This window comes from Thunnus thynnus, chromosome 16 (genome assembly GCF_963924715.1).
Source record: "Thunnus thynnus chromosome 16, fThuThy2.1, whole genome shotgun sequence".
NCBI classification, from domain to species: domain Eukaryota; kingdom Metazoa; phylum Chordata; class Actinopteri; order Scombriformes; family Scombridae; genus Thunnus; species Thunnus thynnus.
Window position 1 is genome coordinate 7,078,168 of NC_089532.1, and position 23,558 is coordinate 7,101,725.

General features: G+C 38.4%; 1 long non-coding RNA gene and 1 gene segment (V, D, J or C); both read right to left on the reverse strand.

Annotated features, from left to right (window-relative positions):
• LOC137199800 (T cell receptor beta chain MC.7.G5-like) overlaps window positions 1-23,558 on the reverse strand; it is a 90,962-nt gene that overhangs the window by 35,926 nt on the left and 31,478 nt on the right.
• Window positions 20,151-22,849, reverse strand: LOC137200268 (uncharacterized). Its single transcript, XR_010931936.1, has 3 exons — window positions 22,385-22,849; window positions 22,009-22,283; window positions 20,151-21,563 (listed from the first exon to the last, which is right to left on the reverse strand). It is a non-coding gene; the product is annotated as an uncharacterized lncRNA (long non-coding RNA).

Genomic DNA, 23,558 nt, shown 5'->3' on the forward strand with positions numbered 1-23,558 from the left:
CTAAAAGGTTCCAGGTGGGTGTTTCATAGATGATGTTCTCTGATGCTGTTAGCTGTTGTGTAATCCATGTGATGAATCAGTGTATCATCAAGTGTAACTGGGAGTGTTTGTGGTGCTTGAGGTCCCCCTACAGTACAGAAGAGAGAGATGTACAGTACAGGAGATAAATTGAGTTGGTAGCAGTTGTTCCAGCAGTGCACTGGGGTTTTTGTTCGGCTGTCAAGTGCATCTGTATCACTGTGCTCACTGACAGCACAGAAATACAAGCCTTTATCTTCTGGTGCCAGATTCTTCACTGTAAATGTCCCACTAGCAGCATCAGGCTTAGTAGCTGAGAATCTCTCTTTGCTAAAATTTCCAAAGTCGTGATTTTCTTTGCCGAGTGTTGTGAACACAATGAGTTTCATTGCTTCTCCTGGCAGCTGTTTGTACCAGTACATCTGGTTGTAGCTAAAGTCCTTGGTGTGGTTGCAGGACATTGTTGCTTCTTCATCCTTGTTTTTCCATAGTATCGAGATCTGGGTGACATCACTCCCATCAACTAGGCCTGTGTGTAAAACAGAAAAAGTTACCACTAATTGATTGATTAATTAATTTAACTTAAACAATGACATTTGTCATCGTCTGCTTTCATCATTTAAATAAAAGTTTAAGACAGTAATGCAGTGACATGATTTACTGTATTTAACCTTTTATCCAGAGAAAACATACCAATAAGCTGAGGAGACCATGTTTGACGATGTCCATGTTCTGGAGTCTCATATATGACTGTCAGTGCACTGTAGTTAGACAACAGAGATATGACGAGCTGCAGCTGGGTGTGTCACTGAGGTGTGTGATGTTCTCTGACACTGTAAACTGCTGTATAAAATCTACATTGTCAGTTTCTTGTAGATGTGTGGATATAAGTGTTGCTGGAGGTTCCCCTACATTCAGATCAGTCCCACCGACGAGCTGAGGAGGCCTAATTGATAATGTGTGGTGATGAGTCCAACACATTTAAAAAATGATGAGGCTGCACTTATAATATGAAGCAGTGATGAAAAATGTTAACATTTTATCAGTTCTAATATTAAATAAACTGTTTCAGTTAAATTCTAAAAAGATGTCTTTATTAACATTTACGTACTGTATGAAAGAGAAAGAGAGCTTTGAGTCATCATAGTGGTCTTCTTAATATGAGATCCAGCCACAGTAAACATGCTGAATGACTGAGGCTGTTTTTTATAAAGAGAGGTGGGAAGTTAAAGGCGTTGCTCCACAGAAAGGACCTCCCATTAAAATCACTGATCTCATTCACAAGATAGACCAACATTGGTTAGAGTGGTTTATTCCAGGTGCAAAGAGGCTGTGAGCTGTAACACAAAGATTAAAAATGTGATGAGGTTTTTGTACTGAGGAGCAGTGATATGTAGCACTGTGGAAACTAGCAGCACAGAAGTAAACTGCACTGCTGTTCAGTCTCAGTCCTTCAATTATTAATGTGCAGGTTTGGTCTTCATTTGCACTCCCCTCGATCTTCACACCCATTCCAGTCTCTGGGTTAGCAGTGGTCACTGACATGTATCCCAGGAACTGTAGTTGTCCGTTTGATTGCTTATACCAGAGGATCTGGTTATAGCTCTGAATACTGTGTGAACAGCTGATTTTGGCAGTTTCTCCTGTTTTGTTGTACATGTGAGCTGGAGTCTGGTAGACTTGGTCACTGAGAGAGGAACCTGTAGAAAAAGCATCAGCAATACACAATCACATTAAATGAGGATGAATACTATTAAATAGATAAATGAGAGAACACAGGACAGGAATTGAACATGATAAATAGAGAATATGTGGACAAAACATTATGTATTTGATTAAATCAAAGCCCATATCTCTTTCTTGAACCTCAATCCCAAAATGTATCAGAGTCTATAGCCTGTAACTGGAATAGCTGATTATTTGCTTAATAAATATAAATCCACCTTTTTAAAGAAGAAATGTCTTAAAAGACTTCTGTACCTGAAACCAGAATAACATTAAAGGTGATGCAGAAGAAAAGGATCATGTTGTGTTCCGGCCAAATTTAACACCAGTTTGTGTTTTCGTCACACTTTATGCTGGTATGCTGATACTTTCCACCTCCTTTACTGAAAAAACCATCTTATCAGGAAAACAAACACAACTTCTTTAAAGTGGGTGGTGTCGTAGTGCAATCCCCACCTCTAAACATTAAAACCATCATGTCAGCTACCACCACACACCACAGGCTCAATGAAGATATACTGCCACCCTGTGAAAGGAAGCAAAACAGCAAAGACCTGTAGTAATCCCTGCAAACGTTTGTACACAACAGAGTATTTGTAAAATTTTGTATTTAACCAGTAGTTTTTAAGTCCTGTTTGAATTTTACAGAGTTTATTTTATTTAGCTGTGGCCCTTAATGGATGAAATAATGCAGGTTTGTTTTTTCTTTGTACATAACAGCTTTTACAGTGATTAATACTTGAACTTGAACAATTATAGTATTAAACCACAAATTGAAAAACAGCCACAATCACATATGAAGAAGAGTTAAATGTATATACATATGTAAAATAAGTATTTTTGTGTTTCTCAATTATTATTGGTCTAATTATTATAAAGTAAACTAGAGGACATGTCTAAAATGTAGACTTGGTTGTTTAGAAACTTCTGGTAATGTATTATGAATTAATATGATGGGACAGTCTTGCCTTTAATGATTATTTATGGTAACAATAATAACAATAACAATTTCATATTTTTTTAATCATGAAACATTGTCATTGTCATTTTGAATGTAAACATACAAGCAGGTGGATCTGATATATGTGGTGAGAATTTAAGACATTAAAGTGATGCTGTTGAAATGAGATGTAGCCCTGAATGTCTGAAGCTGCTCTTTATAACAGGAGGCTTCACATACAGAACCTCCCGTTATAATATCTGATCTTTGTGAGAGGAGACCAACAGTGGTTAGAACGAGTTAATACAGGTGCAAAGAGGATGTGAGCTGTAATACAGAGATAAAAAAAAACTGTGGTGATGAGGTTTTTGTACTGAGAAGCAGTGATATGTAGCACTGTGTAAACTAGCAGCACAGAAGTAAACTGCACTGCTGTTCTGGTTGAGTCCATTAATTGTCAATGTGCAGGTCTGGCCTTTACTGGCACTCCCTTCCATCATCACATCTACACCAGGCTCTGGATTTCCTTTGTTTGAATACACATATCCCAGGAACTGTAGTTGTCCATTTGACTGCTTATACCAGAGGATCTGGTCGTAGCTCTGAATACTGTGTAAACAGCTGATTTTGGCGGTTTCTCCTGTTTTGTTGTACATGTGAGCTGGAGTCTGGTGGACTTGGTCACTGAGAGAGGAACCTGTCGAAAAGGTGTCAACAAAAACAACACACCATATAAGAATAAACACTGATAAATCCAGTAATGTAACATAAATAAAACTAGAAACAGATGCTGTTGAAAACTTGTATGAAATGTCTAAAAAATTTGATACATTACCTGAAACCAGAATAATGTTAAAAGTAATTTGTAGGAAAAGGATAATCATGTTGTCTTTTGTTTGGTAATAATTTTACTGTTGCTATGATTAACAGTGTATCAGCAGATATACTGATTATTTCCAACCTCCTCTTTGCACAAACCTCCCATCTGCAAATAAACATGTACGTGGGTGGTGTCATAATGTTTCCTCCTCATTATAACCATCATCATCACCACTACACACCACTGGCTGAGTATAAAGGTCCCATTAAAGATATACTGCATCATCCTCTTCCTGAACAACTACACAGACATGCAGCCACCTTATGAAAAGAAACAAAATAATGAGAGTGAACATGTTTTTATGTTTCCACTCAAATCTCCATCTAATTTGAAATAATTCCTAAATGGCTCTTCCATGCTGTCATCCTTGAATTGTCCATATCCATATCCATATCCAATGAGTTTCAGAGCTGTGTATCCAAGGGACTTCTGGTGCCATGGCATCATTCTGTAGTCAGTTTGTTGTTGTTTGTGGGTGCAGAAAACCTGCATGTTTTCACCAGCCGTTCGGGTGACAGCAGAGGGAGACTGATGGATCTGAACCCCCAAAGAGAAACCTACAAAAGAAACAAACTCGGGGTTTATCTGCTTGAACAAAAAAAACAAAGTATAAATTTCCAATCCAGAGAACAAATGGCATTACCTATAATATGATAAGAGATTAGAAAACAAATCATTTTAGTCCTTTCTCCCATGCAGATTGAATTCTCTGTTTAAAAGGATACAATAATGATGGTGATTATGAAGGTTATTAAAAGACCACTCTGGCTATATGACTGATATAAAACTTTGCTTTCCATATATTCTGTAAAACACTTAAAGCAAGGAATTTTTGCCCATGGTCTTGAATGAAAACAACATTCAAGATGTCCAATGTTTAAATAAAATCTTAAAATATATAAAATATTCAATGCTTAATTGTTAAATTAAATTGTAATATGAGGCCTGATACCTTCCTCTTTTAAACATGGTAGTGAAAGAAACAACAGCCTGATAACTTACAAACATGAACGCACGTCTTGTCCTGCAGCTTAACCTGTTGAACAAGCCACCAAACAATCATTCAGCAGGGAAAAGTGCATCGCTAACATTAGTTAGCAGCTACGTAGCAAATTAGCTGTTCAGCTGCAGCACATTAAACAGCATGTAAACATAGCTGCAGATGTCACTGCAGACCCGTTAAATGCTGGTTTGGTCATTGCTCTTCAGAATCCCTGTTAGCGTTGCGCTGTCTGTCCATGACTTGTACTTACAGCAGGGAGACTGATGGACCACAACTACCAGAGAACAACATGATATAAGCAGAGTTTACAGATTATTCATTTTAAGATGTGAAAATAATACAGTACATTTTATTTCACAGTGAAGCAGTTGTTACCTGGTGAGTAAATGTAACACATGGAGCGCTGAATTACTGTAAAGTCACTGATGAAATACAGTATCTAAGTTCTGACAGGATCTCTGTTAGTTAGTTCTCACTAAACTGAATAAACAAATGAAATGTAGAGAGGAGTGGCTTCATTTAGTCTCATATAAAACTGATATCTATGCTCCTCCTTTCCCCTGAGTCTCCCGCATAAGACATTTAGCCTTTTTATAGATTTCACTAGAAATTATTACAAATTGTACTGCAATGGCTTAGCTGGTGAAACTAAAATAAACTAACAACATAGAAATAGAAACAGAGTTGAATTAGCTACTGTAATGATGATATGATTACATCAAACCAAAATACGACCACAACAGCAGGTGTCTGGGAGCAGTTTTAATCCTCGTCTTACTCCAAACCACCAATGATAAAATACTATGTGGAGTTTTTGTAAAGTTCAGAGGGGATTTATGTCAGCGTGCTTCTCTGGCTGCACAGTAGTACACTGCACTGTGCTGTTGTCCAATTGTTGGAACTAAAAGAGAGCCATGCTTTGCTGTACTTCCACTCAAATCTCCAGTTATATTGAAATGTTCTTTATATGTCTCTTCCATTGTGACATCTTTAAAGTTCAAATATCCAATGAGTTTCATAGCTGTGTCTCCAGGTGACCGCTGGTACCAGAGCATCACTCTGTAGTCAGTTTTATCATGACTGCAGAAAATCTCCACTTTGCCAGCAGTTTTTGTGATGAGATCCGAGGGAGACTGGTGGACCTGAACACCCAGACAACCACCTGGACACAAAACAAAAATAGAGAACTTATTTACATTGTGATTTATGATAAATTACACTAATGACATATGCAAAGAAAGTCATGCTTCAAGTTATTACCTGCCAGACAACAGAAGACTAGAAAGCAGATCATTTTGACATCCTCAACAAAAAACATTTTTAAAAGCCTTTTAGAGTTTTATGGATTCGAGTTTCTGGGATCTAACGTCAGATATCACTGTCACCATTTGCAACAGAAATCCAACTGATGACTTATTGGGGCTGACTGAAGTTTGAAAAGGAGAAGGAAGTGATGAAACGCCATCACTGTACATTAGCTGGCAAAGATGAAAGCCTGAAAGAAATGGCTGGGAGGAGTCTGTTCAAGTTCCCATTCAAAAGCATAATAGTTGATAAAAGTTGTTTCAGAGTTTTTGTATGATGCAGAGAGGATCTGTAGTCAGTGTGCATAGCTAGCTGCACAGCAGTACACTGCAGTGTGCTCAGGTGTCTTTAGGTTGGTTATAAACAGAGAACTGTTCTTTGCTGTGTCTCCACTCATGTCTCCAGTGATATTAAAATGTTCTCTGAAAGGCTCCTCGTGCTCTATGCTCTTTTGATACACATGTCCGATGCGTTTCAGAGCTCGGTCTCCAGGGGATTTCTGGTACCACTGCATGAGTCTGTAGTCAGTTTTTTCATGACTGCAGACCAGCTGGACTTTGTCTCCAGGTTTTCTGAGTAGAGCTGAAGGACTCTGGTAGACTTCAACAGCCAGACAAACACCTAAAGAAAGAAAACATGAGTGAACAATGTAGAAACTATAGGTGAAGAGGTATTCCTGAATTGTAAAAGTGATTACCAAGGAGCCAAGAAAAAAAGAATAATGTGAGCATGTTGACTTGTTTTCTGAATGAACAGTGAACACTGAGTGACTCTAAGCTCTTTAGTTATACAACAGTTACTAAAGACACCTAACACCTTCCCCTCAAAAGCAGCTTCATAAGTTTCACAGTGTTACATGGGTTGAGTATTTCTGGAGCTCCAGCTCCACCTACAGGACAGATATAAAAGTCAGGATTTTAAAAAATCAGCAAATTTATTGTGAAGCAGTTTTTGTTCAGCTGCTCATACTTCTCACATCACTGTGTTTACTGACGGCACAAAAATACACACCGCTGTCCTCCAGCTGCAAGTCATTGACAGTGAGAGCCCCGGTCTTTATGTCATCTTTGATGCCTACATATTTGTTTTGAGGGGCCCTCCCATAGTCTGGCTGCCCATCAAAAACTGTGTAGACAATGAGGGTCATGCTCTCCCCTGGACGCTGCTTGTACCAGTACATCTGGGCGTAGGAAATATCTTTGTCATGGCTGCAGTTGATCTTTGCAAATTCGGACACATTACTCCAGCTGATTTCAGGGTATTGGTGCACATCTTGGCGTTGACCTGCATGGAGAAAATACAAAATTTAATGTAATTTGCATTCCATTTGGAAAAATGTTTTACTTTTTGTATTGCATACATGTGAATGTAAAAATATTTTACTGAAATCCACTGATACTGAAAGATAGACAGCCCAGTTTTGTAGTCAGAATTTGAGGCTGCATGTACCATCAGCCCATGTTTCCATGTTAATAAATAATTATAATAAATAACTATCAAATCTACACATCTCTAATCCTGTTACACTGTTTAGTTTTTGTAAATATATATTGAAATCTAGAAAAAAACCCTAATAACACCTGAAATGTCAGCAAGGTATAATACTGGCTGCACAACAGATTTATTTGAAAACCTGTATTAAAATTTCTTAAAACAATTTTCATGACATCACCTGAAACCAGAATAATGTTAAAAGTAATGCTCAGGAATAAGATGATCATTTTGTGTTTCCTGAGCAGCTATATTGAAGAAAATAAGATCAAGTTGCTGTTGCAATGAATCATTATGTTTTCCTCACTGTATCAGCAACTGATTATTTCCAGCCTCCTTCTTGAGTAAACCCTCCCATCAGCAAACCAACATGAAATCATTAGATGGGCGGTGTCATTGAGCACCATCCTCATCTAAAATGATAACTATCATGTTAACTACCACTACACCCCACTGGCTCAGGATACAGATCTGACTAAAGATATATTGCCAGCTTATTAAAGGAAAGAACACAGGTGCAAAGAGGCTGTGAGCTGTGATACAGAGATGAAAAAAACTGTGATGGGAGGTTTTTGTACTGAGGAGCAGCGTTTTGTAGCACTGTGGGAACTAGCAGCACAGAAGTAAACTGCACTGCTGCTCAGGTTGAGTCCTTTAATTGTTCATGTGCAGTTCTGGTCTTTATCTGCACCACCTGACATTGTCACATCCACATCAGACTCTGGATATCCTTTGTTTAAATACACATATTCCAGGAACTGTAGCTGTTTGTTGAATTGCTTGTACCAGAGAATTCGATTGTAGCTCTGAATACTGTGTGAACAGCTGATTTTGGGAGTTTCTCCTGTTTTGTTGTACATGTGAGATGGAGTCTGGTAGACTTGGTCACCGAAAGAGGAACCTGTAGAAAAGGCATCAACAAAAACAACACAAATAAGTTTGACTTTGAAAGAAACTGTGAAGAAAACTGTCCTTTCTTTGATTACTTAAAACACAATGCTTCCTTTAAATCCTCAGTTGTACATGTACTATTCACTTTATGTAAATCAGTTTCATATTTCAGAGCCCGCCTTTAATTATCATGTATATTAACAATAATAACAACAATAATAATAATTATAATCACAATTTCACATTTTTTAATTATGAAATATTGTCAGCATAATTTTGAATGTAAACATACAAGCAGGTTGATATGATATATGTGGTGAGAATTTGAGACATCATAGTGAAACTGTTGAAATGAGATGTAGCCCTGAATGTCTGAAGCTGCTCTTTATAACAGGAGGCTTCACATACAGAACCTCCCGTTATAATATCTGATCTTTGTGAGAGGAGACCAACAGTGGTTAGAACGAGTTAATACAGGTGCAAAGAGGCTGTGAGCTGTAATACAGAGATAAAAAAAACTGTGGTGATGAGGTTTTTGTACTGAGGAGCAGTGATATGTAGCACTGTGTTAACTAGCAGCACAGAAGTAAACTGCACTGCTGTTCAGGTTGAGTTCTTTAATTGTCAATGTGCAGTTCTGGTCTTTACTGGCACCACCTTCCATCGTCACATTCACACCAGGCTCTGGATTTCCTTTGTCAAAATTCATATATCCCAGGAACTGTAACTGTTTGTTGAATTGTTTGTACCAGAGGATCTGGTTGTAGCTCCCAAAACTGTGTGAACAGCTGATTTTGGCAGTTTCTCCTGTTTTGTTGTACATGTGAGCTGGAGTCTGGTAGACTTGGTCACTGAGAGAGGAACCTGTAGAAAAAGTGTCAACAAAAACAACACACCATATAAGAATAAACACTGGTGAATCCATTAATGTCACAAAGCTAAAATTGCAGCACTGTATAATATAAAAGATTTGATGACATTACCTGAAAACAGAATAATATTTAAAGTAATTTGTAGGAAAAGGATGATCATGTTGTCTTTTGTTTGGTAATAATTTTACTGTTGCTATGATTAGCAGTGTATCAGCAGATATACTGATTATTTCCAACCTCCTCTTTGCACAAACCTCCCATCTGCAAATAAACATGTACATGGGTGATGTCATAATGTTTCCTCCTCTTGACATTATAACCACCACCATCACCACTACACACCACTGGCTGAGTATAAAGGTCCCATTAAAGATATACTCCCTCCTTATGACAGACTGTTAACTTTCTCATTCCCAAGAACAAGAAAATGAACAATTTTCATTAGTAAATCTTTGTGTTAAATTCTGATATGACTGCAGGACATAAATTTTACAATGTTGTGAGTCCAGATATATCAAGTCTACATTATTTATTGTTGTCAAGACATTTGTGAGAGAAACACTGCACCCTCATGGATGTGATAGTAATAACATCAAATCCAGGATCTCATGATGAACCAGCTGGCTGATGTGAGTCGTTCAGTGTGTCTCTGCTTTGCGTTATAGACACTGATGTCTTCAATTAGCTGTCAAACCAGCAGTTGGATATTTGTGCAGCTGTTAAAGTCACCTGTATCACTGTGTTGACTCACAGCACAAAAATACACAAATCCAGTCCGATAATCCTTCTTTTTTGCTGGAAATTTCATATGTATGTGGGGGATTTGGGGTCGTGAAAACGTTTCGCTTCATCTCTTCTCCTGGCTGCTGTCTGTACCAGTACATGTGCCAATATGAGCCTTAGTGTGACTGCAGTTCATTGTTGCAGACTGACTCACGTTCCTCCACAGCAGAGGGATCAGTGTGACATCACTCCCATTAATTAGACCTGTGAAGGTAAAAGAAAAAAAAAAAGTTACAGAACCACCAGTGAGTCCTCTGTTTTCAGTCAGAACATAAAATCTTTAATATGTCTTTAAAGCTAAAGTGACAGCTTCTCTGTATTGTACAGTACCTACAATACAGAGCAGAGCTGCAGAGAGTTTGATCAGACCAGCTGGGATCATTATTGTGTTCTGAGTAAAATGAAAATGAGAGACACTCAGTCTGTGTGATGGAAGGTGTGACGTTACAACAGAGTTTATTTCTGTGTTGTAAGTTACAGGTGGGAGTGTGGCTGTATTGTGAGTTGTTGTGTGTTGTACTTGAGGTCCTCCTACAGTACAGCAGATAAATACAGTTGGTAACAGCTTGCTGAGGTTTTTGTTCAGCTGTCAAGTGCATCTGTATCACTGTGTTGACTCACAGCACAGAAATCAAGCCTTTATCTTCTGGCAGCAGATTCTTCACTGTGAATGTCCCACTCGCAGCATCAGGCTTAGTAGCTGAGAATCTCTCTTTGCTGAAATTTCCAAAGTCGTGATTTTCTCTGCCGAATGCTGTGAACACAATGAGTTTCATTGCTTCTCCTGGCAGCTGTCTGTACCAGTACATCTGGCTGTAGGCAGCATCCTTGGTGTGGTTGCAGGACATTGTTGCACTTTCACCTTTGTTTTTCCACAGTATGGACGTCTGAGTGACATCACTCCCATCAACTAGGCATGTGTGTAAAACAATAAAAGTTACCACTAATTACCATTTTAACTCACATACAGTAGAGTATTTTACAACCGTTGTCACTGTCTGCTGACATCCCCGAAATAAAAGTATTAGTTGTAATGCAGAGATCATTGTACTCAGTCTGGATGATAATTTAGTGATTCAAACTGTTTGACTCTCAGTTGAATAGTGTCGTATCATGATGAAATGCTCATATCATGTTAGTGTTTGTTCCAAAGTAGAAACAGTAAGAAGCTGAGGAGACCATGTTTGATAATGTCCATGTTCTAAAGCTCCAAGTCTCATATATACTGTAACTGTCAATGGATTTACAGAGATATAAAGAGTTACAGGTGGGAGTGTCTCTGCAGTGTGATGTTCTGTGAGCTGCTGTATCAAACTCCACATCAAAGTGTAACTGGGAGTGTTTGTGGTGCTCGAGGTCCCCCTACAGTACAGGAGAGAGAGATGTACAGTACAGGAGATAAATTGAGTTGATAGCAGTTGTTCCAACAGTGCACTGAGGTTTTTGTTCAGCTGTCAAGTGCATCTGTATCACTGTGTTGACTCACAGCACAGAAATACACTGCTCTGTCCTCAGATCGACTCAGCTTTGGAATATGAAGAGATGAAAGACTTCTCCCATCACCACTCACATTATGAGTCTCTTTGAATTTATCTTCCACAACTAGAGAAGTGAGTCGTGCATAACCAACAAGAGCCATATCACTTTTCCCAGCAGACTGTTTGTACCACTGGATCATATTAAAATTAGTGTTTGAATGGCTGCAGTTTATCAGGATTTCTTCACCAAGATCTTTGATCATGGCTGCTGGAGTCTGATCAACACTGTTCTTTGAGAGTTCTGCAGAAAAAAATGTGAAACAAACTTTAGTGGAGAGAAAAACCTGCAGTGAACATATTTAGAACCATATGTCATAAGTTAATGTAATATTACCTGTTAAACAGAACGGCAGAGCTGCTAAATGTATGAGGAGTCTGATCATGATCCAAATGCAGATGAAAACAAAACAATAATGTCAAGTGTAAACTGAACAGAGCTGTCTGGATGTAAAGGAGGAGGAGGAGTCGGTTAATACAGGAAGAGGCGGCTTTAATGCTGATATCAGTGATTTCCTGCTACAGGCTGCAGTTAGATGCAGGTGTGCTCTTCTTCAGTGTAAAGTGATGAGAGAGGGTTTTTGTAGAGGCAAGAAGGTATTTGTGTCACTGTGCCTACTAGCTGCACAGTAATACATGCCACTGTCCTCTGACTCTCTGAGTTTTAGTACATGAAGTTGAGATTTCACTGAACCATCTCCAATCACATTGAAATGTTGTTTGAATTGGTCCTCAATGGTTGGGTTAGTACGCACAGTATATCCAATGAGTTTAAGGTTAGAGTTGCCTGTCGACTGCTGATACCACAATATTGTATTGTATGAACTGATTGAATGGCTGCAGTTGATTGTCTTTGAACTGTCAGCACTTCCTAATATTGATGATGGAACTTGAAGGACTTTAGTGCTCAGTGAACAACCTGCATTTAAGAAAGAAAAAATATTAAGAAAACAGAAATTGTTATGAAATATATATCTTTTAGAACAGTTCTAATTTCTACCTACAGGAAAGTGAGAGAAGCAGCAGAGTGATGCTGTTGAGGTTTCTGATCATGATGTCCTCCTCTTTGTCTCCACATTGACTGACAGACTGAACAGATGTTGAGGGACAAACTCAGAGGGGAGGAGACAGAGATTTGGATTATGTGAGCAAGTTTCTGGTTGTTGTCGTGCTGTGATGTAAATTTTCAATTAATGAAACACCTTCACAATGTATTTTATATGGTGTTAATCTATTGGCAGACAATTAATCAACTCCTACTCTGATAGTGAAATAATACATTAAGCTAAAACACCAAACATTTGCTGGTTCCAGCTGGTTTGATCAAACAAGCAATTCAAAGATGTTCACTTTGCTCTGTTATTGGTGGTGGGTATATTTTCACTATTCTGACATGTATTTTAAACAAATAATGAAGTGAAAAGAATAAGGAATCAATCAATAAATAATGAACATAATACTCAAAACCTAGGTGTACAGTAATATAATTTATTGTATATTTTCTTGTTATGAAATATTTTGAAATGTAAACTTTTGCTGAGCACAGCTATTTGAAGTTTCTTGCGTTCCCTGTTTAAGTATTTTCATGTCATATCCAAGTTATCCGTCTTGTCATTAATTCTTGGTCTTTAAAATGCTCTTTATTCCTTTCTCCTCTCACTCTCTAATTTATTGTTGAAGTGATTTTCATCTTTTGTTTTGTCACAGTGTCTGTAATGATTGTGAACACAGTAATTCAGTGTCAGACTAAGTCATGTGTCTGTGGTTTTTGTTCAGCCTGACGAGTATCTGCATCACAGTGTGTGTGCTGCTGGCGGCACAGTAATACACTCCGCTGTCCTCTGGTTGCACATTTTTCACTGTGAAAGATCCCGTCTCAGCCTCAGTCTTTATAGCTGAGAATTTGTCCTGGCTAAAATTTCCAAAGTCATGCTGGCTGCTGAAAGGCACCGTGTAGACGATCTGTTTCATAGTCTCTCCTGGTAACTGTTGATACCAATACATCTGAAAGAAACTGCCACCAAGGTTGTGACTGCAGTCCATGTGAGCAGAGTGACCCGTCTCTACAAGTAACCTTGAGGTCTGGTTGACCTTCCTACCACCTGGAAACAAACCATAATCTATTTTCAGTTACATTGTACTTTTCAGAAATGAAAACTAATGCAAAGATGTTAGCAGAAGTATAATACCTGCAGTACAGAGCAGAGACACAGTGAAGATGAGAGCTGAGATCATTTTGAACACTGTTACAGCACAGTGAGACATTCAACAAAGCAGCTGATGGCAGCATCACATCATCTGTCCAGTCACATGATGGAGTCCTCTGTACAAAAGGTGTCGTTACTGTGAGACAACACACATCTGTGATACTTGTCAGTTAACATTCAGCCATTTGTCTTGATCACCTTCTGCTGGTAGTCAGACAACATGACACAGTGTGATAAAAACATGTTTGATGGTGCTTGGGTCCTGTTGCTTTCAGGTGCAAGTCACCATCTTTGACAGTAAACACAGAGGTGATCGTAGCTTATAGATAAAATGTTAGTTGTTCAAGATTCAGGCAGTTGTCTTTCATAAAAAATCATCATAACCATCATAACCTCTGAAAAGTATGTATGAAACTTGAAATTTTTGAATTAAAGGCTCATAAAAATGATTCAAAAAGAAGAAAGAGAAACATCAGCCTGAATTTAATATGAAGAATAATTTCAAACTGTGATAATACAACTTTAGGAAGGAATATATAAAATTATTTGTATTTTAGTGGGATTATATTGAGTACATACAGGGCTTCCTTTTCTGAAGTCATTACCCTTCATTCCAAATATATAATAACACTATCAATGCTGTGAGACAGCCACATGTTGTGAGACACTGCAGTGTAACACTTAAACTGCACAGACACTGTTATCATAAGTAATGGAAATAACACTGAACACCAACCAAAATCTAAAAGTGCAATTAGTGTGCATGTCTAGAGCTCCCTCTGCTGATAATTATAGACACTGATGTCTTCAATTAGCTGTCAAACCAGCAGTTGGATATTTGTGCAGCTGTTAAAGTCACCTGTATCACTGTGTTGACTCACAGCACAAAAATACACAAATCCAGTCCGATAATCCTTCTTTTTTGTTGGAAATTTCATATTTATGTGGGGGATTTGGGGTCGTGAAAACGTTTCGCTTCATCTCTTCTCCTGGCTGCTGTCTGTACCAGTACATGTGCCAATATGAGCCTTAGTGTGACTGCAGTTCATTGTTGCAGACTGACTCATGTTCCTCCACAGCAGAGGGATCAGTGTGACATCACTCCCATTAATTAGACCTGTGAAGGTAAAAGAAAAAAAAAAAGTTACAGAACCACCAGTGAGTCCTCTGTTTTCAGTCAGAACATAAAATCTTTAATGTCTTTAAAGCTAAAGTGACAGCTTCTCCTTTCAATCCTCGGCCTCATGATGTACAGTACCTACAATACAGAGCAGAGCTGCAGAGAGTTTGATCAGACCAGCTGGGATCATTATTGTGTTCTGAGTAAAATGAAAATGAGAGACACTCAGTCTGTGTGATGGAAGGTGTGACGTTACAACAGAGTTTATTTCTGTGTTGTAAGTTACAGGTGGGAGTGTGGCTGTATTGTGAGTTGTTCTGTGTTGTACTTGAGGTCCTCCTACAGTACAGCAGATAAATACAGTTGGTAACAACTTGCTGAGGTTTTTGTTCAGCTGTCAAGTGCATCTGTATCACTGTGTTGACTCACAGCACAGAAATACAAGCCTTTATCTTCTGGCAGCAGATTCTTCACTGTGAACGTCCCACTAACAGCATCAGGCTTAGTAGATGAGAATCTCTCTTTGCTGAAATTTCCAAAGTCGTGATTTTCTCTGCCGAATGCTGTGAACACAATGAGTTTCATTGCTTTTCCTGGCAGCTGTCTGTACCAGTACATCTGGCTGTAGCCAGCACCCTTGGTGTGGTTGCAGGACATTGTTGCACTTTCATCCTTGTTTTTCCACAGTATGGAGGTCTGGGTGACATCACTACCAACAACTAGACCTGTGTGTGAAACAGTAAAAGTTACCTCAAGTGAATATTTTAACTCACATACAGTAGAGTATTTTACAACCGTTGTCATTGTCTGCTCTCATTCCCGAAATTAAAGTATTAGTTGTAATGCAGAGATCATTGTACTCAGTCTGGATGATAATTTAGTGATTCAAACTGTTTGACTCTCAGTTGAATAGTGCCGTATCATGATGAAATGCTCATATCATGTTAGTGTTTTGCAGGTGTCCAAATGTAAATATTCCATCTAATTGTAAATTGTTTGACATGTATAAATAGTTTTACTGATGTAAAGCATAATAGTGGATTGTATTAATTTGCCATGATTGATATTTTTAGTTATCAGTCAACATTCCTATTTCTATCATGATATTGATTTCAGCCCCAGATCTCACTGTACTTTACCTTTGTTCCAAAGTAGAGATAGTAAGAAGCTGAGGAGACCATGTTTGATAATGTCCATGTTGTAAAGCACCAAGTCTCATATATACTGTAACTGTCAATGTAATTACAGAGATATAAAGAGTTACAGGTGGGAGTGTCTCTGCAGTGTGAAGTTCTGTGAGCTGCTGTATCAAACTCCACATCAAAGTGTAACTGGGAGTGTTTGTGGTGCTCGAGGTTCCCCTACAGTACAGGAGAGAGAGATGTACAGTACAGGAGATAAATTGAGTTGGTAGCAGTTGTTCCAACAGTGCACTGAGGTTTTTGTTCAGCTGTCAAGTGCATCTGTATCACTGTGCTTACTGACAGCACAGAAATACAAGCCTTTATCTCCTGGTTTCAGATTCTTCACTGTGAATGTCCCATTAGCAAAGTCAGGCTTAGTGGCTGAGAATCTCCCATTTTTGAAGTCTGGTTCAAAGTCATGATCTGTTTTTGCAGTTGTTGTAAAAACTATTAGTTTCATTGTTTCTCCTGGCAGCTGTCTGTACCAGTACATCTGGTTGTAGGTAACATCCTTGGTGTGGTTGCAGGACATTGTTGCATTTTCATCCATGAATTTCCATATTATTGAGGTCTGAGTGACAACACTCCCATCAACTAGACCTGTGTGTAAAACAGTAAAAGTTAGCACCAGTGAACATTTTAACTCACATACAGTAGCCCTATAGACTAGTAGACCATTAAATATATGTTCAACAATTGCTTGTTAGACGTAATAATAAAGGTTAAAGGCTATAATGTAGTGGGTTGATCTCACCTTTTATCCAGAGCAGAAGTGTTAACAAGCTTAGGAAACCATATTTGATGATGTCCATGTTGTAGAAGTCAGAGACTGAAAGAGGTCTAATCTAACTGTCAGTGTAGTTACAGAGATCTAAAAGGTTCCAGGTGGGTGTTTCATAGTTGATGTTCTCTGATGCTGTTAGCTGCTGTGTAATCCACGTGATGAATCAAAGTGTAACTGGGAGTGTTTGTGGTGCTCGAGGTCCCCCTACAGTACAGGAGAGAGAGATGTACAGTACAGGAGATAAATTGAGTTGGTAGCAGTTGTTCCAACAGTGCACTGAGGTTTTTGTTCAGCTGTCAAGTGCATCTGTATCACTGTGCTCACTGACAGCACAGAAATACAAGCCTTTATCTCCTGGTTCCAGATTCTTCACTGTGAATGTCCCACTAGCAGCATCAGGCTTAGTGGCTGAGAATCTCTCTTTGCTGAAATTTCCAAAGTCATGATTTTCTCTGCCGAATGCTGTGAACACAATGAGTTTCATTGTTTCTCTTGGTAGCTGTCTGTACCAGTACATCTGGTTAAAATTAGCAGTCTTAGTGTGACTGCAGTTCATTGTGGCAGACTGACCCTCTTTGCTCCACAGCAGAGGGGTCTGGGTGACATCACTCCCATCAATTAGACCTGTCGGGGTCAACAATTGCATGTCATGTTACAAGACCAACAATAACTCCTCTGCATACAGGCAGAATGTTCAACATACAATCATTAACGTGAATTTAAATCTTCCACAAGTTGGAAGAAGTAAAAGTGATCATTTTTTCTCTCATTTAGTAACCACAATGATGTACCGTACCTACAATACAGAGCAGAGCTGCAGAGAGTTTAACCAGACCAGCTGTGATCATTATTGTGTTCTGAGCAAAATGAACTTAGAGACCAGAGTCACCGTCAGTCTGTGTGATGAGAAGTGTGACGTTACAGCAGAGATACAAAGAGTTGCAGGTGGGAGTGTCTCTGCAGTGTGATGTCCTGTGAACTGCTGTATCAAACTCCACATCAGAATGTAACTGGAAGTGTTTGTGGTGCTCAAGGTCCCCCTACAGTACAGGAGAGAGAGATGTACAGTACAGGAGATAAATTGAGTTGGTAGCAGTTGTTCCAACAGTGCACTGAGGTTTTTGTTCAGCTGTCAAGTGCATCTGTATCACTGTGCTCACTGACAGCACAGAAATACAAGCCTTTATCTTCTGGTTCCAGATTCTTCACTGTGAATGTCCCACTAGCAAAGTCAGGCTTAGTGGCTGAGAATCTCTCTTTGCTGAAATTTCCAAAGTCGTGATTTTCTTTGCCGAGTGTTGTGAACACAATGAGTTTCATTGCTTCTCCTGGCAGCTGTTTGTACCAGTACATCTGAATGTAGCCAGCACCCTTGGTGTGGTTGCAGTATATTGTTGCTTCTTCATCCTTGTTTTTCCACAGTATGGAGGTCTGGGTGACATCACTCCCATCAATTAGGCCTGTGTGTAAAACAGAAAAAGTTACCACTAATTGATTGATTAATTAATTTAACTCAAACAATGACATTTGTCATTGTCTGCTTTCATCATTTAAATAAAAGTTTAAGACAGTAATGCAGTGACATGATTTACTGTATTTAACCTTTTATCCAGAGAAAAAATACCAATAAGCTGAGGAGACCATGTTTGACGATGTCCATGTTCTGGAGTTTCATATATGACTGTCAGTGTACTGTAGTTAGACAACAGAGATATGAAGAGTTGCAGCTGGGTGTGTCATTGAAGTGTGTGACGTTCTCTGACACTGTAAACTGCTGTATAAAATCTACATTGTCAGTTTCGTGTAGATGTGTGGATATAAGTGTTGCTGGAGGTTCCCCTACATTCAGATCAGTCCCACCGACGAGCTGAGGAGGCCTAATTGATAATGTGTGGTGATGAGTCCAACACATTTAAAAAATGATGAGGCTGCACTTATAATATGAAGCAGTGATGAAAAATGTTAACATTTTATCAGTTCTAATATTAAATAAACTGTTTCAGTTAAATTCTAAAAAGATGTCTTTATTAACATTTACGTACTGTATGAAAGAGAAAAAGAGCTTTGAGTCATCATAGTGGTCTTCTTAATATGAGATCCAGCCACAGTAAACATGCTGAATGACTGAGGCTGTTTTTTATAAAGGGAGGTGGGAAGTTAAAGGCGTTGCTCCACAGAAAGGACCTCCCATTAAAATCACTGATCTCATTCACAAGATAGACCAACATTGGTTAGAGTGGTTTATTCCAGGTGCAAAGAGGCTGTGAGCTGTAATACAAAGATTAAAAATGTGATGAGGTTTTTGTACTGAGGAGCAGTGATATGTAGCACTGTGTAAACTAGCAGCACAGAAGTAAACTGCACTGCTGTTCAGTCTCAGTCCTTCATTTATTAATGTGCAGGTTTGGTCTTCATTTGCACTCCCCTCGATTTTCACACCCATTCCAGTCTCTGGGTTAGCAGTGGTCCCTGACATGTATCCCAGGAACTGTAGTTGTCCGTTTGATTGCTTATACCAGAGGATCTGGTTATAGCTCTGAATACTGTGTGAACAGCTGATTTTGGCAGTTTCTCCTGTTTTGTTGTACATGTGAGCTGGAGTCTGGTAGACTTGGTCACTGAGAGAGGAACCTGTAGAAAAAGCACCAACAATACACAATCACATTAAATGAGGATGAATACTATTAAATAGAAAAATGAGAGAACACAGGACAGGAATTGAACATGATAAATAGAGAATATGTGGACAAAACATTATGTATTTGATTAAATCAAAGCCCATATCTCTTTCTTGAACCTCAATCCCAAAATGTATCAGAGTCTATAGCCTGTAACTGGAATAGCTGATTGTTTGCTTAATAAATATAAATCCACCTTTTTAAAGAAGAAATGTCTTAAAAGACTTCTGTACCTGAAACCAGAATAACATTAAAGGCGATGCAGAAGAAAAGGATCATGTTGTGTTCTGGCCAAATTTAACACCAGTTTGTGTTTTCGTCACACTTTATGCTGGTATGCTGATACTTTCCACCTCCTTTACTGAAAAAACCCTCTTATCAGGAAAATAGACACAACTTCTTTAAAGTGGGTGGTGTCGTAGTGCATTCTCCACCTCTAAACATTAAAACCATCATGTCAGCTACCACCACACACCACAGGCTCAATGAAGATATACTGCCACCCTGTGAAAGGAAGCAAAACAGCAAAGACCTGTAGTAATCCCTGCAAACGTTTGTACACAACAGAGTATTTGTCACAATCAAAGAAGAGTTAAACTGTGTATATACAGATATAAAATAAGTATTTTTGTGTTTTTCAATTATTATTGGTCTAAATATTACAAACTAAATCAGAGGACATGTCTAAAATGTAGACTTGGTTGTTTAGGAACTTCTGGTAACGTATTATGAATTAATATGATGGGACAGTCCTGCCTCTAATGATTATTTATGTGAACAATAAATTTAATATTTTTAAATCATGAAATATTGTCATCATCATTTTGAATGTAAACATACAAGCAGGTGGATCTGATATATGTGGTGAGAATTTAAGACATCATAGTGATGCTGTTGAAATGAGATGTAGCCCTGAATGTCTGAAGCTGCTCTTTATAACAGGAGGCTTCACATACAGAACCTCCCGTTATAATATCTGATCTTTGTGAGAGGAGACCAACAGTGGTTAGAACGAGTTAATACAGGTGCAAAGAGGCTGTGAGCTGTAATACATAGATAAAAAAAAACTGTGGTGATGAGGTTTTTGTACTGAGGAGCAGTGATATGTAGCACTGTGTAAACTAGCAGCACAGAAGTAAACTGCACTGCTGTTCAGGTTGAGTCCATTAATTGTCAATGTGCAGGTCTGGCCTTTACTGGCACTCCCTTCCATCATCACATCTACACCAGGCTCTGGATTTTCTTTTTTTAAATACACATATCCCAGGAACTGTAGTTGTCCATTTGACTGCTTATACCAGTTGATCTGGTTGTAGCTCTGAATACTGTGTAAACAGCTGATTTTGGCGGTTTCTCCTGTTTTGTTGTACGTGTGAGCTGGAGTCTGGTGGACTTGGTCACTGAGAGAGGAACCTGTCGAAAAGGTGTCAACAAAAACAACACACCATATAAGAATAAACACTGATAAATCCAGTAATGTAACATAAATAAAACTAGAAACAGATGCTGTTGAAAACTTGTATGAAATGTCTAAAAAATTTGATACATTACCTGAAACCAGAATAATGTTAAAAGTAATTTGTAGGAAAAGGATGATCATGTTGTCTTTTGTTTGGTAATAATTTTACTGTTGCTATGATTAGCAGTGTATCAGCAGATATACTGATTATTTCCAACCTCCTCTTTGCACAAACCTCCCATCTGCAATTAAACATGTACGTGGGTGGTGTCATAATGTTTCCTCCTCATTATAACCATCATCATCACCACTACACACCACTGGCTGAGTATAAAGGTCCCATTAAAGATATACTGCATCATCCTCTTCCTGAACAACTACACAGACATGCAGCCACCTTATGAAAAGAAACAAAATAATGAGAGTGAACATGTTTTTATGTTTCCACTCAAATCTCCATCTAATTTGAAATAATTCCTAAATGGCTCTTCCATGCTGTCATCCTTGAATTGTCCATATCCATATCCATATCCAATGAGTTTCAGAGCTGTGTATCCGGGGGACTTCTGGTACCATGGCATCATTCTGTAGTCAGTTTGTTTGTGGGTGCAGAAAACCTGCATGTTTTCACCAGCCGTTCGGGTGACAGCAGAGGGAGACTGATGGATCTGAACCCCCAAAGAGAAACCTACAAAAGAAACAAACTCGGGGTTTATCTGCTTGAACAAAAAAAACAAAGTATAAATTTCCAATCCAGAGAACAAATGGCATTACCTATAATATGATAAGAGATTAGAAAACAAATCATTTTAGTCCTTTCTCCCATGCAGATTGAATTCTCTGTTTAAAAGGATACAATAATGATGGTGATTATGAAGGTTATTAAAAGACCACTCTGGCTATATGACTGATATAAAACTTTGCTTTCCATATATTCTGTAAAACACTTAAAGCAAGGAATTTTTGCCCATGGTCTTGAATGAAAACAACATTCAAGATGTCCAATGTTTAAATAAAATCTTAAAATATATAAAATATTCAATGCTTAATTGTTAAATTAAATTGTAATATGAGGCCTGATACCTTCCTCTTTTAAACATGGTAGTGAAAGAAACAACAGCCTGATAACTTACAAACATGAACGCACGTCTTGTCCTGCAGCTTAACCTGTTGAACAAGCCACCAAACAATCATTCAGCGGGGAAAAGTGCATCGCTAACATCAGTTAGCAGCTATGTAGCAAATTAGCTGTTCAGCTGCAGCACATTAAACAGCATGTAAACATAGCTGCAGATGTCACTGCGGACCCGTTAAATGCTGGTTTGGTCGTTGCTCTTCAGAATCCCTGTTAGCGTTGCGCTGTCTGTCCATGACTTGTACTTACAGCAGGGAGACTGATGGACCACAACTACCAGAGAACAACATGATATAAGCAGAGTTTACAGATTATTCATTTTAAGATGTGAAAATAATACAGTACATTTTATTTCACAATGAAGCAGTTGTTACCTGGTGAGTAAATGTAACACATGGAGCGCTGAATTACTGTAAAGTCACTGATGAAATACAGTATCTAAGTTATGACAGGATCTCTGTTAGTTAGTTCTCACTAAACTGAATAAACAAATGAAATGTAGAGAGGAGTGGCTTCATTTAGTCTCATATAAAACTGATATCTATGCTCCTCCTTTCCCCTGAGTCTCCCGCATAAGACATTTAGCCTTTTTATAGATTTCACTAGAAATTATTACAAATTGTACTGCAATGGCTTAGCTGGTGAAACTAAAATAAACTAACAACATAGAAATAGAAACAGAGTTGAATTAGCTACTGTAATGATGATATGATTACATCAAACCAAAATACGACCACAACAGCAGGTGTCTGGGAGCAGTTTATTCCTCGTCTTACTCCAAACCACCAATGATAAAATACTATGTGGAGTTTTTGTAAAGTTCAGAGGGGATTTATGTCAGTGTGCTTCTCTGGCTGCACAGTAGTACACTGCACTGTGCTGTTGTCCAATTGTTGGAACTAAAAGAGAGCCATTCTTTGCTGTATTTCCACTCAAATCTCCAGTTATATTGAAATGTTCTTTATATGTCTCTTCCATTGTGACATCTTTAAAGTACAAATATCCAATGAGTTTCATAGCTGTGTCTCCAGGTGACCGCTGGTACCAGAGCATCACTCTGTAGTCAGTTTTATCATGACTGCAGAAAATCTGCACTTTGTCAGAGTTCACAGTTTTTGTGATGAGATCCGAGGGAGACTGGTGGACCTGAACACCCAGACAACCACCTGGACACAAAACAAAAATAGAGAACTTATTTACATTGTGATTTATGATAAATTACACTAATGACATATGCAAAGAAAGTAATGCTTCAAGTTATTACCTGCCAGACAACAGAAGACTAGAAAGCAGATCATTTTGACATCCTCAACAAAAAACATTTTTAAAAGCCTTTTAGAGTTTTATGGATTCGAGTTTCTGGGATCTAACGTCAGATATCACTGTCACCATTTGCAACAGAAATCCAACTGATGACTTATTGGGGCTGACTGAAGTTTGAAAAGGAGAAGGAAGTGATGAAACGTCATCACTGTACATTAGCTGGCAAAGATGAAAGCCTGAAAGGAAACGCAGCTGGCTGGGAGGAGTCTGTTCAAGTTCCCATTC